The sequence below is a fragment of the Giraffa tippelskirchi genome, chromosome 9, assembly GCF_054371585.1.
Source record: "Giraffa tippelskirchi isolate mGirTip1 chromosome 9, T2T-mGirTip1v1.2.pri, whole genome shotgun sequence".
NCBI classification, from domain to species: Eukaryota; Metazoa; Chordata; class Mammalia; order Artiodactyla; family Giraffidae; genus Giraffa; species Giraffa tippelskirchi.
This window is the reverse complement of record NC_137283.1, coordinates 2,371,637-2,394,270: the sequence shown is the minus strand read 5'-3', so window position 1 is coordinate 2,394,270 and position 22,634 is coordinate 2,371,637. Positions and strand designations below refer to the sequence as shown.

Sequence of the window (22,634 nt, the reverse complement as noted above, 5' to 3'; positions counted from 1 at the left end):
CACGTCTTCCAAACATTTCTCAGAAAACGATGGACAGGAGGGCCTTATAGGTCTGAAATATCTCAATATTAGGCTCATGTTTAATTGATTGTTTGACAAGCCATGGAACTCTAGTTTTAAAATCATCTTCCCTTAATTTTGAAGGCATTGTTCCATTATCTCCTAGCTTTTAGTATTGAAGTTAAAAAGCCCAATGATTCTCATTCCATTTCCTTATTTTTAACCTTTTTGTGCATCACTTTTTCACAACAGTATTTTTGGATTTTGTAATCATGGATGTTGGTATGTCTTTTTCATTCCTTGTGATGGGCCCTTTCAATCTGTAGGTCGCTTTCTGCAGTTGTCCTTTGTTTTTTCAAGGTTTTCTTGTAATTTTTCTGACAATTTCCACCCCTCTATTCGTCCACTATTCTCTCTATAACTAACTCCTAACTGTGGGACGCCACACGCTCGGATTGATCCTCCAATCATATCTTCTTTCTCTTTGTCCATGTATTTGTTTAGTCATTCTTTGATTTACTTCCATTTTAATTGAAATGAATTCAGAAGAAAATCACTTTGTTTTTCAGAATTATTTTTATGCCACTCATTCCAAATTCCCTAAGACCGTTGTGGCAGGTCCTTAAAGCTTAAATAGACTCCCATGACCAATGCTTTTTTTAAGATCGGTTTTCTTTATTAATAACTCTAACTATATTTCTTTAGATACAGGAATTTTGAACTCAAACACTTAGGAGAAAACAAGTTAAGTTTGCCTTATCCTGAGATTCATTACCAGTAACATCCTGCAAGTGAAACAACTTGGAAAAGAGGTGGGAGGAGAAGGGGAATGAGGGAGGGAAGATAAAGAAAAGGAATTAAGTTGATCAAGTAGAATTTTTTTTCCTTTTTTTTCTTTTTAAAACTGTTTACAATAGCCAGGACATGGAAGCAACCTAGATGTCCATCAGCAGACGAATGGATAAGGAAGCTGTGGTACATATACACAATGGAATATTACTCAGCCATTAAAAAAAATACATTTGAATCGGTTCTATTGAGATGGATGAAACTGGAGCCCATTATACAGAGTGAAGTAAGCCAGAAAGAAAAATACCAATACAGTATACTAATGCATATATATGGAATTTGAAAGATGGTAACGATAACCCTATATGCGAGACAGAATAAGAGACACAGATGCATAGAACAGTCTTATGGACTCTGAGGGAGAAGGTGAGGGTGGGATGTTCTGGGACAATAGCATTGAAACATGTATATTATCATATGTGAAATGGAACACCATTCCAGGTTCAATGCATGAGACAAATGCTCAGGGCTGGGGCAATGGGATGACCCAGAGGGATGGGATGGGGAGGGAGGTGGGAGGAGGGTTCAGGATGGGGGACACATGTAAACCCATGGCTGATTCATGTCAATGTATGGCAAAAACTACTACAGTATTGTAAAGTAATTATCCCCCAACTAAAATAAATAAATTTATTTAAAAAAAAATTTTTAATGAATAACATGAGATGCATAAATCCGCTTGACCTTGGAACAGCTCTGAGGTAAAGCCAGTTGCTCTAAAATCTGGCCCATGTAATGGATGAGATGAAAAATGGGTGTATGTGTTTACTGGAAAGTCACATGGTCATGCCTCCTACCCCTGCTTGATAGCAATCCCCCTCTCCCCACACGCACTAAACCTCCTGGGCTCCTCTGCTGCTTCCACCCTTGAACTTGCTCTCTACCACCTCTAGCTCCACAGCTACTTTCTTTCATGTATTCTTTGAACAACTATCCATTTAAAACTTAATAAATTCCAGGCCTACTCTTGGCGCTGCAGATACAGCTATCAATAGTTCCTGTTCCTCTGTCTGGGTCACCGTGGAGACCTAAAACTGGGTTGGGTCTTTATTATAAAGAATTGGCTCACATGATTATGGAGGTTGACAAGTCCCAAGTCCGCAGTTGGCAGCTGGGGACCCAGAAGAGCCCGTCATGGTCCAGTCTGAAGGATGCAGGGTGAAGACTCAGGAAGAGCTGATATTTCATTTTGAGGCCTTCAACTGGTTTGATGAAACTCACTTGCATTACAGAAAACGATCTCCTTTATTCAGATGGCCAATTGAAATGTTTATCTCATCCAAAAACACCCTCACAGAAACACTCAGTATAACGTTTGACCAAATATCTGGGCATTCCAAGGCCCAGGGATGCTGACACATAAAATTAATCATTACGAGTTCCTTTTTGGGGGTGACAGAAATGTTCTAAGATTAGATAGTGGTGGTGGTCCACAACTCTGTGAATATACTAAACCCACTGAATTGTGCACTTTAAAAGGGTGAATTGCATGATACATAATTGTCTCAGTAAAGCTGTTTTGAATTTAACAAAAACAAAACATACTCAAAAGTCAAAAACAAAAGCAAACACAAGAGCAGGCATGATCCTAATAGTGATATTAGTGCCATGCGATGTTCATCTAGAAATCCATCCAGTATTTTGCTTCTCAAAGTGTGGTCCATAGGTCAGCAGCCTAGACATCATCAAGGAGTTTGTTGGAAAAGTAGACTCTCAACCCTTGCCCCAGAACTGCTGACCCAGAATCTGCATTTTAACAAAATCTTTAGGGAATTCGTATGAGAGTGAGAAAGTTAGTGAAAAACGTTTCTGATTTGGTGGTCTTCATTTTACTTATTGGTTCCTTTTATTTTGGCTGTGCTGGGCCTTTGTTGCAGCCCTTGGGCTTTTCTGTTGCAGAACAAGAGCTCTGGAGCACGCAAGCTTCAGTGGTTGTGGCGTGCGGGCTTAGGTGCCTGGTGGCGCGTGGGATCTTAGTTCCCTGGCCTGGGATCAAACCTGCGTCCTCTGCATTGCAAGGTGGATTCTGAACCACTGAACCACCAGGGAAGCCCCTTATTGGTTTATTTTGAAGAATAGAATCATTTCTTAATCAACATCTCGGACCGAAGCTTGATCTAAGAAACAGCGAGAAGATAGCCTCTTTGGTTGAAGAGAATCAGGGAGCCCTGAGCCCCGCTGGCTGTCCCCATCTTAGACAACGCACAGACCCTCCTTCCCCAGGAATCCAACCCCAGGGGGTCAGCGTGCTCGCTCTCTTTCAAGTAAAGTTTATAACAGTAGTAGTAGGCAGAGTCACTGGAGAATCAGTCCTCTCTTGGGAAAAGCAGAAAGAAGAAGGAAAAGAAGCCCTAACATAGACCACCTCCTCTGCCCCCCGGAGCCCACGGCCTCGCCCAGCCTTGCCGTCCCTCCCCACCGTGTTGTGACCCTGGGGCCCGCGCCTCCCTCCAGCTGACAGTGTGGACTCGCCCATCCTGGTGCACACTGCAAGGAACAGACACTTCCCGGCACCTGTGTGTCTGTGGGTGCCTCCAGCTAAACCCCGCCGTTGAACCGTTGGAAATGCGCTGACCTTCCCTGAGGAGCTGATGCCCTTCACTCACAGTGTTCACCGGGCAATCAGACACCATCCCAGTGACACTTCTTCACAGCTGCTGGCCATGGCCTTTAGTTCTTCTGGTATTTAACCAGGGTGACGCAGCCCCTGGCTATAGCATGTTGGTTGGTGTGAGCTGAGCCGGGCTTGTCTCTGCACCCCCTCGCCCAGGATTTCACACCAACTTGCAGTCTGAGGGCACCTCAGCCACCGCAGCACAAAACCTCTCCTTCCTCTGCTGCTCAGGCTTTGCATTTTTATGCTCCCTTTTGAGCGGCTCTCTGTCAACAGAGAATTGCAGGATGGAGCTGGAACATGGCATCTTAATGATCAGTAAAATAAGACAGAGACGACCATCCAAGTCAGGACGCTACCTGAACTCAGTCTTTCTGATTCCAGATGTCTTTGCCCTGGACAAATACTGTCCCACATCCTTCAGCTGATCACAGGTCAAAGTCCAGCAACAAAGCACCCGAATCACAGGAAATCCTCTGGCATCTTTGTTTCCTTTTTTTTCCTTCCTGTGTTGCTGAGATGTAATGGACACACAGCATTGCCTAAGTTTAAGGTGTACAGCATAATGATTTGACAGTGTACATCATGAAATGATTCTCACAGTAAGTTTAGTGAATGTCCACCATCTACTACAGATACAAAACAATAGGAAAAGGAAACATTGTTTTCCGTGTGATGAGAACTCTGCTCCTTTGCTCACTTTTCTTTCCCAGCACAAACCAGCTTTCTCCGTCCCAATCTGGAGGTTCTGTACAGATCGCCTTCAGCCTGGGCCTTGGCGGGTGACTCCCACAACCGGATAGAACTGGTCCTTGAAGGTTTCTGTGACATCTGCTCCCATCAGGGAGAATGCGCCACTGCAGCTGTGACCCAAGAATCTGGAAGCCACCACCCTCTCAACACGAATGTTTCCTGACAACCACGAAGGTGGGGCATAGACACAAATGTTGCTTCAGAAGACTCATAGCTAAAAACATAGCAAAACAAGTAGTCAAATGCACTTCTGCCTGCAGATTCTCACAGGAATGCATTAGTGAGGGAATCTAATTTGAATATACAGCCCTGGCTGTGAAGGGGCCCGGGGAATATTATTGTTTACCCTTTGACCTCTGAAGCACAGGAAGGCATGAGATCAGAAAGGGGGTGAGAGTCTAAGGGTCCCTCAACCACGTCGGACACACATAGTCAGACCACGTTCAGAGAGGTGGAAATGTTACATAATCAAATTGGGCATTCTTCTTCTTTGTAACTTTTTCTCTTGCTTCAAAGCTTACAGTCATCCTGCTCCAGAGAGATATAATAAGTATTACACTCTGATTTCTTCTTATCTTCTTATTGAAACAGTGAGTCCCCTACATATGAACTCAGTTCCATTCTGAGAGCATGTTCACAAGTCCAATTTATTCATAAGTCCAACAAAGTTAGCCTAGGTACCCAACTAACACAATCGGCCACATAGTGCCATACTGTAATAGGCTTATAATATGTTTCACACAAATAATGCCCCCAAAACAAGCACAAAAAATAAACATTTTTAATCTTACAGTACAGCACCTTGAAAAGTACAATAGTACTACTACATCATGGCTGCTTTTACTTTTGCTTCAGGACACCCTGGGCTTAAAGATACTATACTCTGGGCTCCCAGGTGGCTCATTGGTGAAGAATCCACCTGTCAATGCGGGAGATGCAGGAGACACTGGTTCGATCCCTGTATCAGGAAGAGCCCCTGGAGAAGGAAATGGCAACTCAGTTCCAGTATTCCTGCCTGCAAAATCCCACGGACAGAGGAGCCTGGTGGGATACAGCCCATGGGGCTGCAAAGAATCAAACATGATTGGGCATGCATGCGCTCATGCATGCACTCTATACAGTACTGTACAGTGAAGGGCACAGAAGCACAACTCCTTGTAGAGGATACACAGACATGACAATGTAGGCCAGCTTACATGACTGGACATGCAAACGCATGCTGATGTCTTTGAAAGTCTGTAACCTGAAGGTTGGTATGTAGGGGACTTACTGTACTCTCATTTGAAATGAAGATGGACGTGGAAACACAAAGATGAAATAATTGTTGGGGAATAGTAGATTTTTTTCATTGTTGCTCAAAACTGTAATCAACAGTTATTTGTAAAATTTAAAAAATGATCTTAAAAAGTAGCAATATACAGATTGTTCAAATCTACTTTGGATTTCTGGTTACTGTAACTGCCTGTGGGCAAATCATGTCATAAACTAGGCACCAGTTAACACTGATGTGCAGTTTTTAAATACACAGGTAGAAGTTATCCTCAACTTCGCGCTCTCACAAAAGTACAACTTTGGTCTGTTCTCACAGGACAGCTGATGGGACAGAAGTCCACAAGATCAGGAAAAACAAGGCAAGTCAGAAGTCATAATCATTAAGTGATAGTCTCTCTCTCATGAGAAGCTTAATTCAGAAATGATTCCTTCAATGAGGACCTACTGTATAGCACAGGGAAATCTACTCAATATTCTGTAATAAACTAAACCGGAAAAGAATCTGAAAAAGCATGAATTCGTATATATGTACAACTGAATCACTTTGCTGTATCCTGAAACTAGCACAACGTTATAATAAATCAACGCTGTGTGCACGCTAAGTTGCTTCAGTCGTGTCCAGCTCTTTGCAACCCCATGGACTGTAGCCTGCCAAGTTCCTCTGTCCATGGGGTTCTCCAGGCAACAATACTGGAATGGGTTGCCGTGCCCTCCTCCAGGGGATCTTCCCAACCCAAGGATTGAACCCACCTCTTTTATGTCTCCTACGTTGGCAGGTGGGTTCTTTACCACTAGCGCCACCTATCCAAAATAAAATAAAAATTAAACTAAAAATTAAAACAAGTAATAATTCTCCTTATAAGATTTTAGCTTGAGACTTTCCAAAATCTTTAATTCTTTTAAAAAAGTCAGACTCCCCTAAGCTTTCAGAATGAACCTCTTTTCCCAGTACTTTAAAGACCCTCACCACCCCACGGAGATTTCTTTTCATCACAACATTCTGCCTGTGCTCTGCATCCTCCTGATGACGGCTAGGGGCTGGGTGCCCACGTAGGGGAGGTTTCCCAGAGCAGCATCTGTGTGGCACAGTGGTCCTCAGAGTCCCCCCAGCACTACAGTTGGTTGTTTTAGTCAATTGAGGAAACCTACCTTCTCTGCTGTGCCTTTGGCTAAGACTCTGTTGAACCCCTTTTCCCATCTTTGTTGTGGACAATCATGCGAGCTTATCCTTTTTCATGTGGTCTGTTGTGGAAAGAAAGTCATTAAGGCTGGTTTTCCCAATCTTTACTAAACATCAAAATAACTTTCAGAAATTAAAAACATAATATAGATAGACCCAGAGATTCGTATTCAATGATCTGGGGTGACATGCAGGCATCGGCCTTTTGAAGCTCTCCCAGGAATTCTATTGTGCAGCCAGGGTTGAACACCACTGGTTGGGGGGAGGCGGGGTGGGGGGGGAATGGTGGCTTAGCACCAGTGACTGTTTTGTTCTTGTTTGCTTGAGATTTGTCTCATAGCCCAGGAACCCCCCAGTCACAGGTAAACCAAGACAGTGGGTCACTCGAGGCCGAGAAATTTCTTCTCTCAGATTTCTTCCAGGAAATCCCGTCCCATAAATGCACCAGTCTGCAACAATGCAGTGCAGACCCCGAGGCCAGGCCGCAGCCCTTCTGAGCCCCCACCGCTCACCCCCAGGTGTGGCCCGGGGCTCACTGGGCTCTTCAGGGAGAGGGTTTCCTTATCTTCTGCTCCCTCACTTCCACATCACGGGGATCAAGCACCCACCCACAGGACAGAAGGGGAGAGTGAGGCTGGAGGAGGCTGCTGACTGACGATGCTGGGTCCCTGGTTTGGGGAGAGCCTCAGCAGCCCCCCAGGACAGTAGGACATGCCCATGCCCCCACCTCCTCCCCTGGGACCACTCACTCGGCATGAACCCACATCTGCAGCTCAGACACTATTTTTGGAAGTTGTCGTACAGCCTCACTCTCAAACTCTTCCCTCTCAAAATGTAGCTAGGTGTCCCACAAAACTGGGCTTTCCAGGTGGTGCTAGTGGTAAAGAACCTGCCTGCCAATGCAGGAGACAGGAGAGATGAGACACGGCTTAGATTCCCTGGAGGAGGGAATGGCAACCCACTCCAGTATTCTTGCCTGGAGAATTCCATGGACAGAGGAGTCTGGTGGGCTACAGTCCAAGGGGTTGCAAAGGGTCAGATATGACTGGAGTAACTTAGCATGCATGTACACAAAATATTATGGTGACCTTAAAACTGTATTGTGTTCACTTCTATAGTAACTTCCTATCACCGGCCATCTGGAAAATGAAACGTGGTACCCACAGACACTCTGTGATGCAGGAGGAATACGGGGGCCCTGCATCTTCCAGAGACGCCGAGGCGTCCAGGGGCTGCTTGTCTTACATCCAGAGTTATTGGCCTTTTGACTGCACACTCTCACAATAAAACCTTTGAGCAAACTTACTTCTTAAAAACTTAGTTTCAAAAATAAATAAGGACAACTAGCAACTTGTTTAAGCGATGTTCTCGTCACGGGTTGACTGAGCAACTTGGTAGGACCAACTCGCCCGTCTGGAGTTGAAGGGACAGAAAGGAACAGATTTTTAAAATAATTATTCATAAGATGTCAACTCTCATAACAGTGTTTCTTGATTATCTCCTGACCTGAGGGGCTCTTGCTCCACTCTCAGAATAATGTGTGACGTGCTGACATCCGGCTGGTCAATGGTGATGAGATATTTAGTGGGTAAAAGAAGGCTGGAGTAAGTCCAGCCTCAACCCCGCTTTGTCTGCAATCCACTGGGACAATTCACATAACATTTCAAGGGCTACTTGGTAACATGAACTGAGAGTTTACTCCTAAACATTTATGGTCTAGGTGGGAGGGGGCAAAGAATAAAAATGATCCAAGAAAAATGTAGACTTTCTTGAGGGAATTTTTAAGCATCAAGGGGATGTGCAGAATAGAAAAAATGGCTGTCAGGAAAATTTCAAATCCCCCTCCATCAGTGTTCTGGCTGTGTGACCCTGGACAAGTCATTTAAACTCTTTAAGCCTCTTTTCCCATCTTAAAAATGAGGTAAAACACCTCTGGGGACAGTGGTGATGATGAAATGCAATAGTCCACATAAAGTATCTTGTGCATAAAAACATTATCCAAGTGATACTAAATCGCAAGATTTAGATGTAAATCATTAGTATGTTAAATTTTAATGTTTCCTTTTTGAACTGGACTTCCAAACATGTTTTGTTGAATGTTGCATTTGATGTGGCATGTGTACTGCTTTGAAGACCATGATGTGAGTAGAAATGCTGATTTAGAGAAAGGTTCTGTGATTCTCAAGGAGCAGTGACATTATGCTTTTTAAAAAATTCACAGTGGCTTTTATTTTAATTAATTTTCATTTCTGTTTCTTGGAAATATCATAGTGTGTGTATGCCCCTAATTTTTTAAAAAATTGATTTACAGTGATGCATTAGTTTCAGATGGACAACAAAGCAAATCGGTTTTATATACACTTGTATACATTCTTTTTCAGATTCTTTTTCCACATTATGTTTGATTCAAAGTTGCCTCCAGGTTGGTCTCAGAGGTGCAGGTCTTCCTCGCGTTTCTGCTACATATGAGCAAAGCGGCCTTGAGAGGGGCGAACTGTGCAAGACGAGGCGCTCGTCTCATCTATAGTTATGGCACTCTGACCCTTCCCCATCACAGGGTTCCTGGAAGAACTAAGAGAAAGTGTATACGAAGGTGTCAAGTCCCGTATAGGCATGAGAAAGACCATGATCGTGAAGAGTCCAGTGAACTCCTGACATGTAGTCACAGCTGTGGGTTAGGGATGTGGGTGTATGCTGAATGCGTGCAGTTTGGAGCCCCAGAGGAGTCTCCTACAGACACCAGCTTGGAGCCAAGACGGCCTCCTGGCGGCGCCCCACCCCTCTGCACACTCTTAGAGAGGGTCGCTCTGTCTCAGCTCTTGGCAGGGCCACCCCTCAGGGGCAGCCAGTGTCCCCCCTCCCTGTCCCTTGACACTACCCGCAAGGTCACGGAGTAAGTCCCCCCCAGAGAAGAGCACCCACTGCACTGGTGAATGTCCATCGCATGATTGCCATCCTTGCCCGCAACACAGGGGCCTGCTTTAGACCAAAGGTCAGAATGTCCACGTGCAGGGGCCACCCGAGGAGGTGGCGTTGAACTCACTGCTGTTTCTGTCTCAGCTTTCAAAAACCAGTGAAGAAAATGGAATCTTAGGAAAGATATTCAAAGGGCCATGCTACCAATTTGGCTGTCTAAATCATGACTCTTGATCTTTTAATATGTGAGTATTCTTTATCAGCCAAAAATTGTCCGATTCTTTTTTTAAAATGGAGATGTAACTGACATACCACATTATATTAGTTTCAGGTTTACAACCCAATGGTCTGATATTTGTGTACACTGTGAAACGATCCCCACAATGAGCCTAGTGGTCAGTGACTGCTATTAGAGCTGACAGGACTTTTGAAACTGACTCACACTAACCAAACTTAAGAGACGGATGTATAACCAGAACACGTGCATGTGATTTCACGGCAAGGGAGGCATCCATTCAGCAAAGAAAATCAGTGTCCACCACCCAGCACACTACCTCCCCTGTGAAAGTACACACTGTGAAAGTATCTGGGGGTCAAAATACTCATCAGAGCTTGGCTGGTAAATATTGAGTTTGGCACAGAATCAACCATTTCTCCTTTCCATTCACTTTTCCTAGAACATTAAGGCATTCTTCAAGACAGTCTCTGTGCTTGTCTTTGTCCCTCTCTGTTGGGCTTCTACTAAATATCCATCCAATGTGAAACGCCCCTACCTCCTTGGTCGACTTCACACAGAAGTAGATCCCTCGAAAAGGAATTAGTTCAAATCATTTATTTGGAGAGGAGCTGGGAAGTGAGACAAGAAAGGGAAAGAAACCATTGCAGGGTGTGTTGAGGAGGTTGTCACTGTGGGCATCTGGGTCTCAGTCCCACTGGGGACTCACGTGGAATGATGTAGAGCACCCCTGAGCGAGGAGGCTGGGAGCTTCTCTTCCAACTCCATCACCGTCACCAGCTCCATCACCATCGCCAGCTCCATTTCCATTGGCCAAGGGATGCTCCCAGAGACATCATTTCCCCAGAGCCATCCTGAGCCAAGTGTACACTGAGTATTTGCTGGCATAGAGAGTCACAGGTGCTGGCAGCGTGAAGTGGTCGGGTGAACAGGCATGGCAAGTTGGGGTGGGAGGTGGGAGATGTGCAAGGCACTGCAGCGTCTGCTAACATCCCACTGGGCATGATTTTTATCAAGTCATTTTAAAGACGGTTGACTCATAATTTACATATGATTATTCAGGGATTAGATGGAGGCGATCAAGGCAGGTTTTCCTCAATTCATGGACAGCACCCTGAAAACTTGTGTGACTTTTTTCTTAAGACAAGTGCAAACAGTTTTAAACTTCATTTCCTGCCTACCTACCAGAGTTCCTGGGTGGTTGAGGTGATGAAATAAGATAAAGGGTATAGAACAGAAACAAGGTTGATGACAATGTATCATTGTCCACAGCTGCTATAACGAATGGCCACAAATATGGCAGCCAAAGCAGCACATATGTTTGCCATCTCACAGTTTCCATGGACCAGAAGTCCAGGGACAGCTTATAAAGCACAGGATTGCACATGGCTGTGATCAAAGTATCAGCCAGACTGCGTTTGTATCTAGGGAAGATGTCTGCTTCCAAGTGCGTTCAGGGTATTGGCAGCATTCATTTCCTTGTGGTTATGTGATGGAAGGGTACCCTGAGTCTTTGCAGGATGTCCGTTAGGGACTATACCTAGGTCCTAGAGGCCTCTCAATTTTTTTGCCATATGGGCTTCCTTAATATGGCAGTTTACTTCATCAAGTCAGCCAGGAGAATCTCTGCTAGGAAGGAATCTTGTGTGTGTGTGCATGTGTATGCTTAGCTGCTCAGTCGTGTCTGATTCTTTGAGACCCCATGGACTGTAGCCCGCCAGGCTCCTCTGCCTATGGAATTTTCCAGGCAAGAATACTGGAGTTGGTTGCCATTTCCTCCTCCAGGGGATCTTCCTGATCCCGGGATCAAACTGACATCTCTTGCATCTCCTGTGTTGGCAGGCAGATTCTTTACCGCTGTGCCACCTGGGAAGCCTCAGGAAGGAATCTTACATAATATAAAATCATCACAGAAATGGCAGTCTATCATTGTTGCCTTATAATGTAGCCTATTCAAGGGAGTGACACCCATCACTTTGGACACACTCAGTTGGGAGGAGGCAAGTCCCAGGTCCGGCACACACTCCCAGGAAGCAGATGACACAAAGGAGTGGACTCAGGAAGTGAGGGATCATTGAGGGGTCACCTTAGATCCGTCTGCCGCAGATATGCAGTGCATACTCAGAGCACACTCAGTTTCCCTGGTTTAGACTCTTCCGTGCCCGCACGTATTACTGCTGTCACAGTACATTTATGCCAGAATAAGGACTCCTGATGGATGTGGATTCTCTGGGATTGAAAACACAATGCAGACATGACAGCTGCATGGTGATGAGGAGCACTGTCAGATCCCATTACCCGCCCGCGCCCAGTTATCACACATTTAATGTGGTGAAATGTTATGGCCACATCACAGTCAGGCTGAGCTGATGGTTTTAATTTGGGTCTAACGCTAGGGCTATGCTGATGCTTTTCACCACTGGCTAGACCCGGGGAGTCATATTTCCGTGAGCTTCTGCAATCAAGAGGAAGTCTTTGTTCCCTCTTCATCTTGAAATTTTCAAGCAAGTGAAAGCTAGTATTTACCAGGTGGAAAAAACTGTCATTAGACATTAGTCCCTTGCATTTTATATGAGATGAGATTCTGAGTGAGTTATGCAAATAGAGGGGTTGATACATTCAGGCTTTGGGAACTCTAAGTGGCGATCGAAATCTGGCTTCCTAAGGAACTGGTGAAAATAAAAGAGCTCATACAAGTCCGCAGCAGCCAAGATGTCACCTGAGTATGAGCTGCAAAAATGCTTTATGTTCATGCAACTACCATTGACCTTTGGACAACACGGGTTTGGACGGCATGGGTTCATTTATGTGTGGGCTTTTTCATTTCCCATCACAACCCGAACCCTGCTGGTTAGAGCTCCCCCAAAAATGACTTGGCAGTCAACCTTCCCTGCAGCAAGGAACATTCATGACTAAACTTGGAGGATCATGTTCTTGGAGTGACCTCTGTTGATTTTGGAGAGATTGAGCCCATTTTATTGACTGGTGATGGTACTACAAATGTATATGGATTCAGGAATCCATAAGCAAAGTATTGCAATCTTTAAAATATCATCTTCTATGAATTCAGAACCTGAGAAGTCTGAGGTTGTGATGTTGGAAAGAACAAACGTTGTGAAGAAGACAAACACTATCCTACAAGTTCCAATTGATAAAATTCTGTGTCCACGTATAGATTCCTTGAGGACCTGGTGGAAAGGGTCCAGTTGATTCTAAAATCTCCTTTTGGAGATTGGAGCCAAAAGGCACTGGGAACATTCCCCAGTGTTTGTGCAAATGACCACAAAGGCTGTAAATAGTTTGGAACTGATTGACTGTGATCAGCTCAGTCTTATTATTGGTGACAAACTCTCAGAATATCCATTTTTGTTTATATATATATATGTATAACTGAATCATTTTGCTTTACAGAAGAAATTAACACAGCATTATAAATCAACTATATGTCAATAAATTTTTTTAAAAACATCAAACCTTAAAAAGAGTTATTATGAGGAATTATTGAAAAGGTTACCCATTAATCAGATGCAAAGCTGAGAAAGATCGTGTCACAGTTCCCAAATTTTAAACATCTACAGATTCACACATCACATGGGGAGATGATTCTGTCATTATTTTTTCTAATAATTTTCTTCTACTTGATTTAGGCTTAAATAATGTATTCATCGTTTTAACTCAGATAGATACTATTAAGGGCTTCCCATGTGGTGCTAGTTGCCTGGAGAATCCCAGGGATGGGGGATCCTGGTGGGCTGCCGTCTATGGGGTTGCACAGAGTCGGACACGACTGAAGCGACTCAGCAGCAGCAGCACAGGCACCTACTTTGGCCACAGTAATAGAAATGCAGGACTTTTCCATGACACACGTATCAGGTCCTGTCTACACCAGCCCCACATACTTATGGGATTGAAAGCTTGCAGCCTGTTGACTCTACTCTGCTGGTTATCAAGCTACTGCAACCCGAGCCTGGTCGTATCTGGAGAGCCTCATCGCCCCCACCAGCTGAGGACCAGCTTGCTCCTGTTTCCCCAGACCTGGAGATCTGGCTGAGGCCCCCCCGGGGCCTGTGCCTCTTCAGCTGTTACCTCTTCCTTCTACCCACCATAGGCTCTGCCATTAGTATTATCTTGAGTGTGCATTTAAGATAGTTTGGCACAATGGGCTGGCTAAATTTACATGATAATTTTGTCTTAAAATCAGTTCAGTCTAACATAAGTATATACTAATATATATTCAGTCTTTCTCCATAGTATGTATTAATGACCATTCCTTTTGCTTGAATACAATGATGCTAATATTTAGGCAGCAGATCATCTGCTTAAATACATGCCTTCATGCCAGTATTCATGTGCAGATGATCTTTATTGCTTATCATATTGCCATTACAAAAAGATGTTGAATAGTTATGATAGAAACCATGGTTTAGTCAATGTTTATATTTAACTTATGTGATGTGTCCACCATTTTGTTTCACCTGAGCACTATTTCAACAATCTGGCCTCCTGGGCCTCTGAGAGGATGTGTACTGAAAGCTCAACAGTCTATTCTGTAAAAGCTGTTTATCATTTAGTTGGGGAAAACCATGCAAATGAAGGAGATATAGCTCAGTAATGTTTAAGTTCACCTAAAACACCATGAAGCTCTGGGCACCCAGGGGCCGGTACCATGGGAGGCGGGAAATGGGCTGAAGAGGTGGACCGGGTTTGAGTGACGCCTCTGTCACTTACCAGTCTGGGGGGCAGCAGGCCAGTTACACAACCTGGTTACTTCCTAGTTTCTTCTCCTAACTTAGTTTCCTGGAAAACAAAAACAACAGAACCCCTAGTTAATGGGAGTGACTGTGAAGATTAAATAATGTCACATGTGATTGTTCCAGAAGGAAAAGAAAGTATCCCTCACTTGATAATCTGAAAACATGTCATGAAGGAGATGATACTTGAGTTGGATCTTGAAAACTGGTAAGATTTGTTTGGTCTTTTTTTTCCAATATTTTTTATTGGAGTATAGTTGATTTACAATGTTGTGTTAATTTCTGTTGTACAGCAAAGTGATTCAGTTATACATATATGCATCTATGTTTTCTTTTTCATATTCTTCTCCATTATGATACTGAGAATATTGAATATTCTCACAGGATATTGAATATAGTGCCATGTGCTATACAGTAGGACCTTGTTCTTTATTCGTGTTTGTCTTTTTTTTTAGTATTTTTAAACATGAATGAATCCATTGTATAAAATATTAAAGTTAATTAGAAAAAAATCACTAATGATTCCATCATTCAAAGATAGTCCCTGTTACTATTTTGGTGTGTTTTCCTATCTACCGCTTGGTCTTTTTTATAATTTTATGTAAAACAGCAACGTCTTTAATACGACTCTTCCTATCTCAGGGTTGGCCAATGTCCCTACATTCTAAGGCAGGGTACAAGAGCATCTATGCAGGATTTTCATTTGGGGTGTTCTTTTGCCAGCATTAGCTCACCACCCATCTTCATAAAAAAGAAGAAAAACTAAAGTAATTAAGAAGTAGGGAGGTTTGTAGAAAAAATGCCTTTAGGTCAGTGGCTCTCAGGTGGAGGCAGTTTTACCCCCAAGGGACCTTTGGCAATGGTTGGAGACCTCACTGGTTGCACAACTGAGAGCTGACGCTACTAGCATCTGGTGAGTAGAAGCCAGGGGTGCTGCTTCTTAGTCCACAACACATGCGACAGCCCCACAGTAAGGACTCATCCAGGCCCAGATGTCAGTGGTGCTAAATTAGAGACGCCCTGCCTTACAAAGAGCGTCATCCTAGAGCAGGGGCACCGTTCCACCCCACAGCTTGCCCGGAGCACCTCCCTCTCGCCTTGATCTAAGTAAGGAGACTCAAGAAAAATACCTGGATGCCTTGGGCCTCTTGAGCTTGCTGGACAGAGTAGTGGTATTTGATTCTCTCCTGGAAAAAGAAAAGATGAGGAGCCGAGGGAAGTAATCAGTGCCAGCAGATGGGGTGGGGAGCCTGAGTTAAGAAGTACCTGCACGTCAAAACAACAAAAACTGTACTGTATACTTGAAGTTTAAGAAAGTATGTCTTAAGTGTTCTCACCAAATGTACAACAAAAGGGGCAACTACGTGAGATTGTAGATATGTTGATTAACTTGGTTGTGGTCATTTTTTCACAGTATATATGTATATTAAATTATCACATGTACACGTTCAATATGGGGCTTCTTGGGTAGCACAATGGTAAAGAATCCACCTGCCAATGCACGAGGTGCAGGGGACATGGGTTCAATCATTAGGTTGGGAAGATCCCCTGGAGAAGGAAATGGCAACCTACTCCAGTATTTTGCCTGGAAAATCTCACTGACAGAGCAGCCTGGCAGGCTACAGTCCACGGGGCCACAAAAAGCCAGACACATTTGGGAGACTGAGCATGCAGGCACACACACCTTAAATATATATGATGTTTATTTGACAATTACATCTCAATAATGGAGAAGGAAATGGCAACCCACTCCAGTATTCTTGCCTGGAAAATCTCAAGGATGGAGAAACCTGGCAGGCTACAGTCCATGGGGTTGCAAAGAGTTGGACATGACTCAGTCACTTCACACATCTCAATAAAGCTGGAAAAAATTTCACATAGTTAATGTAATTACAGCTAAGTAAATGCGAGTTTAATGAAACATATGCAAAAATCTATATTGTACAATATGTTTTCTCAACCATTTCACAACATTCTTTGTTCACTCACCAAGATTTCCAAAATTGGAGTACAGCCTTTGCATTTTCATAAAGAACAAAAATTTGCTTTTAAATGTTTATAATCTGCTTTTCTGACTATGAATTGACACTGCTTCCACAAAAATAGACTCCTAAAAGTAAAAAAGAAAAGAAAAAAGAAACCAATTGTAAAGAAACCAACCAAGTCCTTTTTCAGGAGAGAAGTTTATGTTAAATCAGAGACTGAAGGTTGGATATTAGTCTAGACTAGACTTTTTAATATCTTCAGATGGCTGGAAAAGCTAAAGGATTTGCTCACAAGATCATCCTGGCAACAGAAGGAATGAGTATTTAGAATTTATCTGAAATGTTGTGTGAAAAAAATAAAGCTACATTGTATTTGCAACCTACCAAGTACAGTTTATGCAACAAATTGGTTACATGCATTATATAATATATATGGTGTAAATATATATATGTGTGTAGAGAATATATCCATGTATAATTATATCATATATATAACAAATAGGTATACATACATATGTGTATGTATATATATTACATATTTGGATCACGTTGTATCAAGAGTTTTATATCATGATTTATTCACTCAACATTTTACTATAAGATTATTTTCATGTCACTGAAATAATATGTCATATATGTATATCAACAATTCATGTGACCAACCCCTAATTTTGTTGTTGGAAATTTCGAGAGTGAATTACCAATTTACTACTGGAAATAGCACCATAATGAATATCCTTATGAATCTCTGCCTATATTATGATTTCCTGGACTTAAGTTATGAATTTGGAGTTCCCTGTCTGTCCAGTGGTTGAGATTTCATGCTTCCACTGCAGGGGGCATGGGTTCAATCCCTGGTTGGGGAAGTTCCACATACGGTACAGTGTGGGAAAAAAAAGATTATTAATTTTTTCTTAGTACTATTGATATTTTTGTCCAATTGCTTTTGAGAAAGCTTTATCATTTTTTAAAATTACTGTAACAGTCATAACATCTTAACATAAATCTTACCATCTTAACCATCTTTAAGTGTACAGTTAGAAAATTAAGATTATGGCATCTGGTCCCATCACTTCATGGCAAATAGATGGGAAACGATGGAAACAGTGACAGACTTTATTTTGGGGGCTCCAAAATCACTGCAGATGATGACTGCAGCCATAAAATTAAAAGACGCTTGCTCCTTGGAAGGAGGGTTATGACCAACCTAGACAGCATATTAAAAACCAGAGACATTACTTTGCCCACAAAGGTCCTTCTAGTCAAAGCTTTGGTTTTTCCAGTAGTCATATAAGGATGTGAGTTCAGTTCAGTCGCTCAGTCGTGTCCGACTCTTCGCGACCCCATGAATTGCAGCACGCCAGGCCTCTCTGTCCATCACCAACTCCCGGAGTCTACCCAAACCCATGTCCATCGATTCAGTGATGCCATCCAACCATCTCATCCTCTGTCGTCCCCTTCTCCTCCCACCCCCAATCCTACCCAGCATTAGGGTCTTTTCCAATGAGTCAACCCTTCGCATGAGGTGGCCAAAGTATTGGAGTTTCAGCTTCAACATCAGACCTTCCAATGAACACCCAGGATTGATCTCTTTTAGGATGGATTGACTGGATCTCCTTTCAGTCCAAGGGACTCTCAAGAGTCTTCTCCAACACCACAGTTCAAAAGCATCAATTCTGCGGCGCTCAGCTTTCTTCACCGTCCAACTCTCACATCCATACATGACCACTGGAAAAACCATAGCCTTGACTAGATGGACTTTTGTTGGCAAAGTAATGTCTCTGCTTTTAAATATGCTATCTAGGTTGGCCATAACCTTCCTTCCAAGGAGTAAGTGTAATTTAATTTCATGGCTGCAGTCACCATCAGCAGTGATTCTGGAGCCCCCAAAAATAAAGTCTGACACTGTTTCCACTCTTTCCCCATCTATTTCCCATGAAGTGATGGGACCAGATGCCATGATCTTAGTTTTCTGAACGTTGAGCTTTAAGCCAACTTTTTCACTCTCCTCTTTCACCTTCATCAAGAGGCTCTTTAGTTCTTCTTCACTTTCTGCCATAAGGGTGGTGTCGTCCGCATATCTGAGGTTACTGATATTTCTCCCGGCAATCTTGATTCCAGCTTGTGTTTCTTCCAGCCCAGCATTTCTCATGATGTACTCTGCATATAAGTTAAATAAGCAGGGTGACAATATACAGCCTTGACGTACTCCTTTTCCTATTTGGAACCAGTCTGTTGTTCCATGTCCAGTTCTAACTGTTGCTTCCTGACCTGCATACAGGTTTCTCAAGAGACAGGTCAGATGGTCTGTTATTCCCATCTCTTTCAGAATTTTCCACAGTTTATTGTGATCCACACAGTCAAAGGCTTTGGCATAGTCAATAAAGCAGAAGTAGATGTTTTTTTGGAACTCTCTTGCTTTTTCGATGATCCAGCAGATATTGGCAATTTGATCTCTGGTTCCTCTGCCTTTTCTAAAACCAGCTTGAACATCTGGAAGTTCACGGTTCACGTATTGCTGAAGCCTGGCTTGGAGAATTTTGAGCATTACTTTACTAGCATGTGAGATGAGTGCAATTGTGTGGTAATTTGAGCATTCTTTGGCATTGCCTTTCTTTGGGATTGGAACGAAAACTGACCTTTTCCAGTCCTGTGGCCACTGCTGAGTTTTCCAAATGTGGTGGCATATCGAGTGCAGCACCTTCACAGCATCACCTTTGAGGATTTGAAATAGCTCAAGTGGAATTCCATCACCTCCACTAGCTTTGTTCGTAGTGATGCTTTCTAAGGCCCACTTGACTTCACATTCCAGGATGTCTGGCTCTAGGTGAGTGATCACACCATCGTGATTATCTGGGTCGTGAAGATCTTTTTTGTACAGTTCTTCTGTGTATTCTTGCCACCTCTTCTTAATATCTTCTGCTTCTGTTAGGTCCATACCATTTCTGTCCTTTATCGAGCCTATCTTTGCATGAAATGTTCCTTTGGTATCTCTAATTTTCTTGAAGAGATCTCTAGTCTTTCCCAATCTGTTGTTTTCCTCTATTTGTTGGCACTGATCACTGAGGAAGGCTTTCTTATCTCTCCTTGCTATTCTTTGGAACTCTGCATTCAGATGGGAGTATCTTTCCTTTTCTCCTTTGCTTTTCGCTTCGCTTCTCTTTCCAGCTATCTGTAAGGCCTCCTCAGACAGCCATTTTGCTTTTTTGCATTTCTTTTCCATGGGGATTTTCTTGATCCCTGTCTCCTGTACATGTGAGAGTTGGACTATAAAGCTGAGTGCTGAAAAATTGATGCTTTTAAACTGTGGTGTTGGAGAAGACTCTTGAGAGTCCCTTGGACTGCAGGGAGATCCAACCAGTCCATCTTATAGGAAATCAATCTTGAATATTCACTGGAAAGACTGATGCTGAAGTTGAAACTCCAATACTTTGGCCACCTGATGCGAAGAGCTGACTCATTTGAAAAGACCCTGATGCTGGGAAAGATTGGAGGCAGGAGGAGAAGGGGATGACAGAGGAGGAGGTGGTTGGATGGCATCACCGACTCAACGGACATGAGTTTGAGTAAGCTCTGGGAGTTGGTGATGGACAGGGAAGCCTGGCGTGCTGCAGTCCATAAGGTTGCAAAGAGTTGGACATGACTGAGCAACTGAACTGAACTAGTTGCATTAAGTATATTCATATTGTTTTGCAAGAAATTTTCAGAACTTTTTCATCTTTCAAAACTGAAACTATGCCCATTAAACAACAACTCTCCATTTCCTTCTCCCCCCAACCGCTGGTAACCACCATTTTACTGCTTCTATGAATTTGACTACTTTAGATAACACATGTAAGTGGAATCCTACAGTATTTGTCTTTTCATAACTGGCTCACAATGTCCCCAAACTTCATTCATGTCATAGCAGGTGATAAGATTTCCTTCTTCATTCTACATATATGCTACACTTAGTTTATCCATTCATCCATCAATAGACATTTAGATTACTTCCACATGTTGGCTATTATGAATAACACTGTTATGAATAATGAGTGTACAAATATCTCTTCAGAACCTTTTTTCAGTTCTTTTGCATAAAGGGCTTGAGTAGACATTTCTCTAAAGATTATATTAAAATGGCCAATAAACACAGGAAAAAAAACATGTTCTGCATCACTAATCATAAGAGAAGTGCAAATCATAACCACAGTGAGATGCTGTGTTAAGCCCATGAGGGTGACTACTACCGAAAAACAAACAGAAAATGAAAAGTGTTGCCAAGGACGCAGAGGCACTGTAAGCCTTGGGTACTGTTGGTAGCACTGTAAAACGGTGCCACCACGATAAAACATAGTATAAACTGGAAGTGTCAGTCGCTCAGTCGTGTCTGACTCTCTGCCCACCAGGCTCTTCTGTCCATGGAACTCTCCAGGCAAGAATACTGGAGTGGGTTGCCATTCTCTTCTCCGGGGGATCTTCCTGACCCAGGGATCGAACATGGGTCTCCTGCATTGCAGGCGGTTTCTTTACCGACTGAGCCATTGAGTACTTCATAAAGTTAAACGTAGAACTACCATATGATCCAGGTTTATCAGTTTATATGCACACCAGCAATGTGGATCTTTACACATTAGATGCACAGCATCACTTCTATCCTGTTCTATTGTTCAATACAAGTCAGACTATCGCAATTCTAAAGAAAAAGAAATACACGCCACCTCTTGATGACAGGTTAACATGCCTGTTACAGCAATGGAGGAATTCTAGGTGACTATCTTTACAGACCATTTGCAATAGATAATTTGATGGATGCATGGTGATAATCTTATGCTTTACTGTGCATTTCTTTGATTACTCGTGAGGTTTTTCTCATGTGTCCCAGTCATTTTGTAGTTCTGTGAATTATCTGTTCATGCCTTTAAAATGTCTTTAACAGTTTTTAAATTTCATTTATGAAATCTTTATATATTAGATTTGTTGACTGTAAGAAAATATGACATTAACTCATTTTCTATATTTATTGCAAAACTCTCAGTCTATCCTATAGCGTTAAATATTTATATGTAAAAAGCATTCTAAAATCTTTAATTTTTAAGAGCAAAGTCTGTAGAGTTTTCTTGTAACATATTCAGTGATAATACACAATATATGTAATCATGGTGAACAGTCATCATCTTTGGCAGCTCAACATCTTAACACTTTTCCTTATTTGACAACATTTCCAATTGTTGGGTTTGGAATGAGACAAGGCACATGCCTGGTGGTGGTGTGTATGGTTCACTAGGACAGAACAGAAAAAAACTGAAGTATCTCTATTCATTGTTTTTTTTCTCTTTAACAAATATAGAAATTAAACTTTACTAATACTTAATAGGGACATGAGCCCTGGAATTGTACTTGGATCACATTTCAGTTATAGGAGGTACCCTGGGAGAAGGCAGCAGTGATGCCTGTCTATCTTCCTTCCTTTTCAGAGGATTTCAGTGTGTTACCATTTACAAGTGCCTAAAAAGTGGATTTATAGATGATAGTACCCAGCTTTATTTAAACTATCCTTCAGATATGGACACGTGTGTAGAAACTTTCCTGCAAACAAATGTGGAACGGACACACTATCATCAACGCAAAAAGAAGTGAACAACAAAAGAGCCATGGAACTGACACCCCACTTCTTGGTATCCACCTTCAAAACCCATCAGCTATGCCAAGAGATTAGCCATCAGAGTTAAAGTGAATGCGAAGGCTATCTGACACACACAGATAGATTGATGCCCCATGAGCACATCTCATCTCAATAGCTAATAGCAACAGGAAGTCACAGTAATTGGCAAGACGATCTACATAAAGGTAAAAACAAACATCAGTCTTTTTTTTCACACATTAAAATTCACATGATGCTCATTCGGTACTTCTTTTTCTCCCCTAAACTTAATGATAGATGTTTATACTGAAATTTTTTACTGAAAAATCTTTCTGAGGAGAAAAATTTCAGCTGTGACAGCATTAAAAGTTGGTATTAAAATAAACTTAAGAAACAGTTCTTTGGATACACTCTTAAAATAGCTAAGGCAATATTGAGGTGGAGCATTTTGAATAA

The 22,634-nt window shown here is 42.5% G+C and overlaps 2 long non-coding RNA genes across 3 annotated transcripts in view; one reads left to right on the top strand and one right to left on the bottom strand.

The window, feature by feature from the left end:
* Nucleotides 1–22,634, top strand: part of LOC145520487 (uncharacterized) — a 199,995-nt gene that overhangs the window by 167,232 nt on the left and 10,129 nt on the right. The window lies entirely within an intron of this gene.
* The window catches only part of LOC145520486 (uncharacterized), a 28,406-nt gene that overhangs the window by 2,951 nt on the left and 2,821 nt on the right, over nt 1–22,634 (bottom strand). Inside the window, exons 3-8 of the long non-coding RNA XR_014064502.1 lie at nt 16,560–16,680; nt 16,335–16,431; nt 15,701–15,757; nt 14,548–14,616; nt 11,906–12,048; nt 6,638–6,730 (exon numbers count right to left, since the gene is read on the bottom strand). This is a non-coding gene — a long non-coding RNA (uncharacterized LOC145520486). The remainder of the gene's footprint in view (nt 1–6,637; nt 6,731–11,905; nt 12,049–14,547; nt 14,617–15,700; nt 15,758–16,334; nt 16,432–16,559; nt 16,681–22,634) is intronic.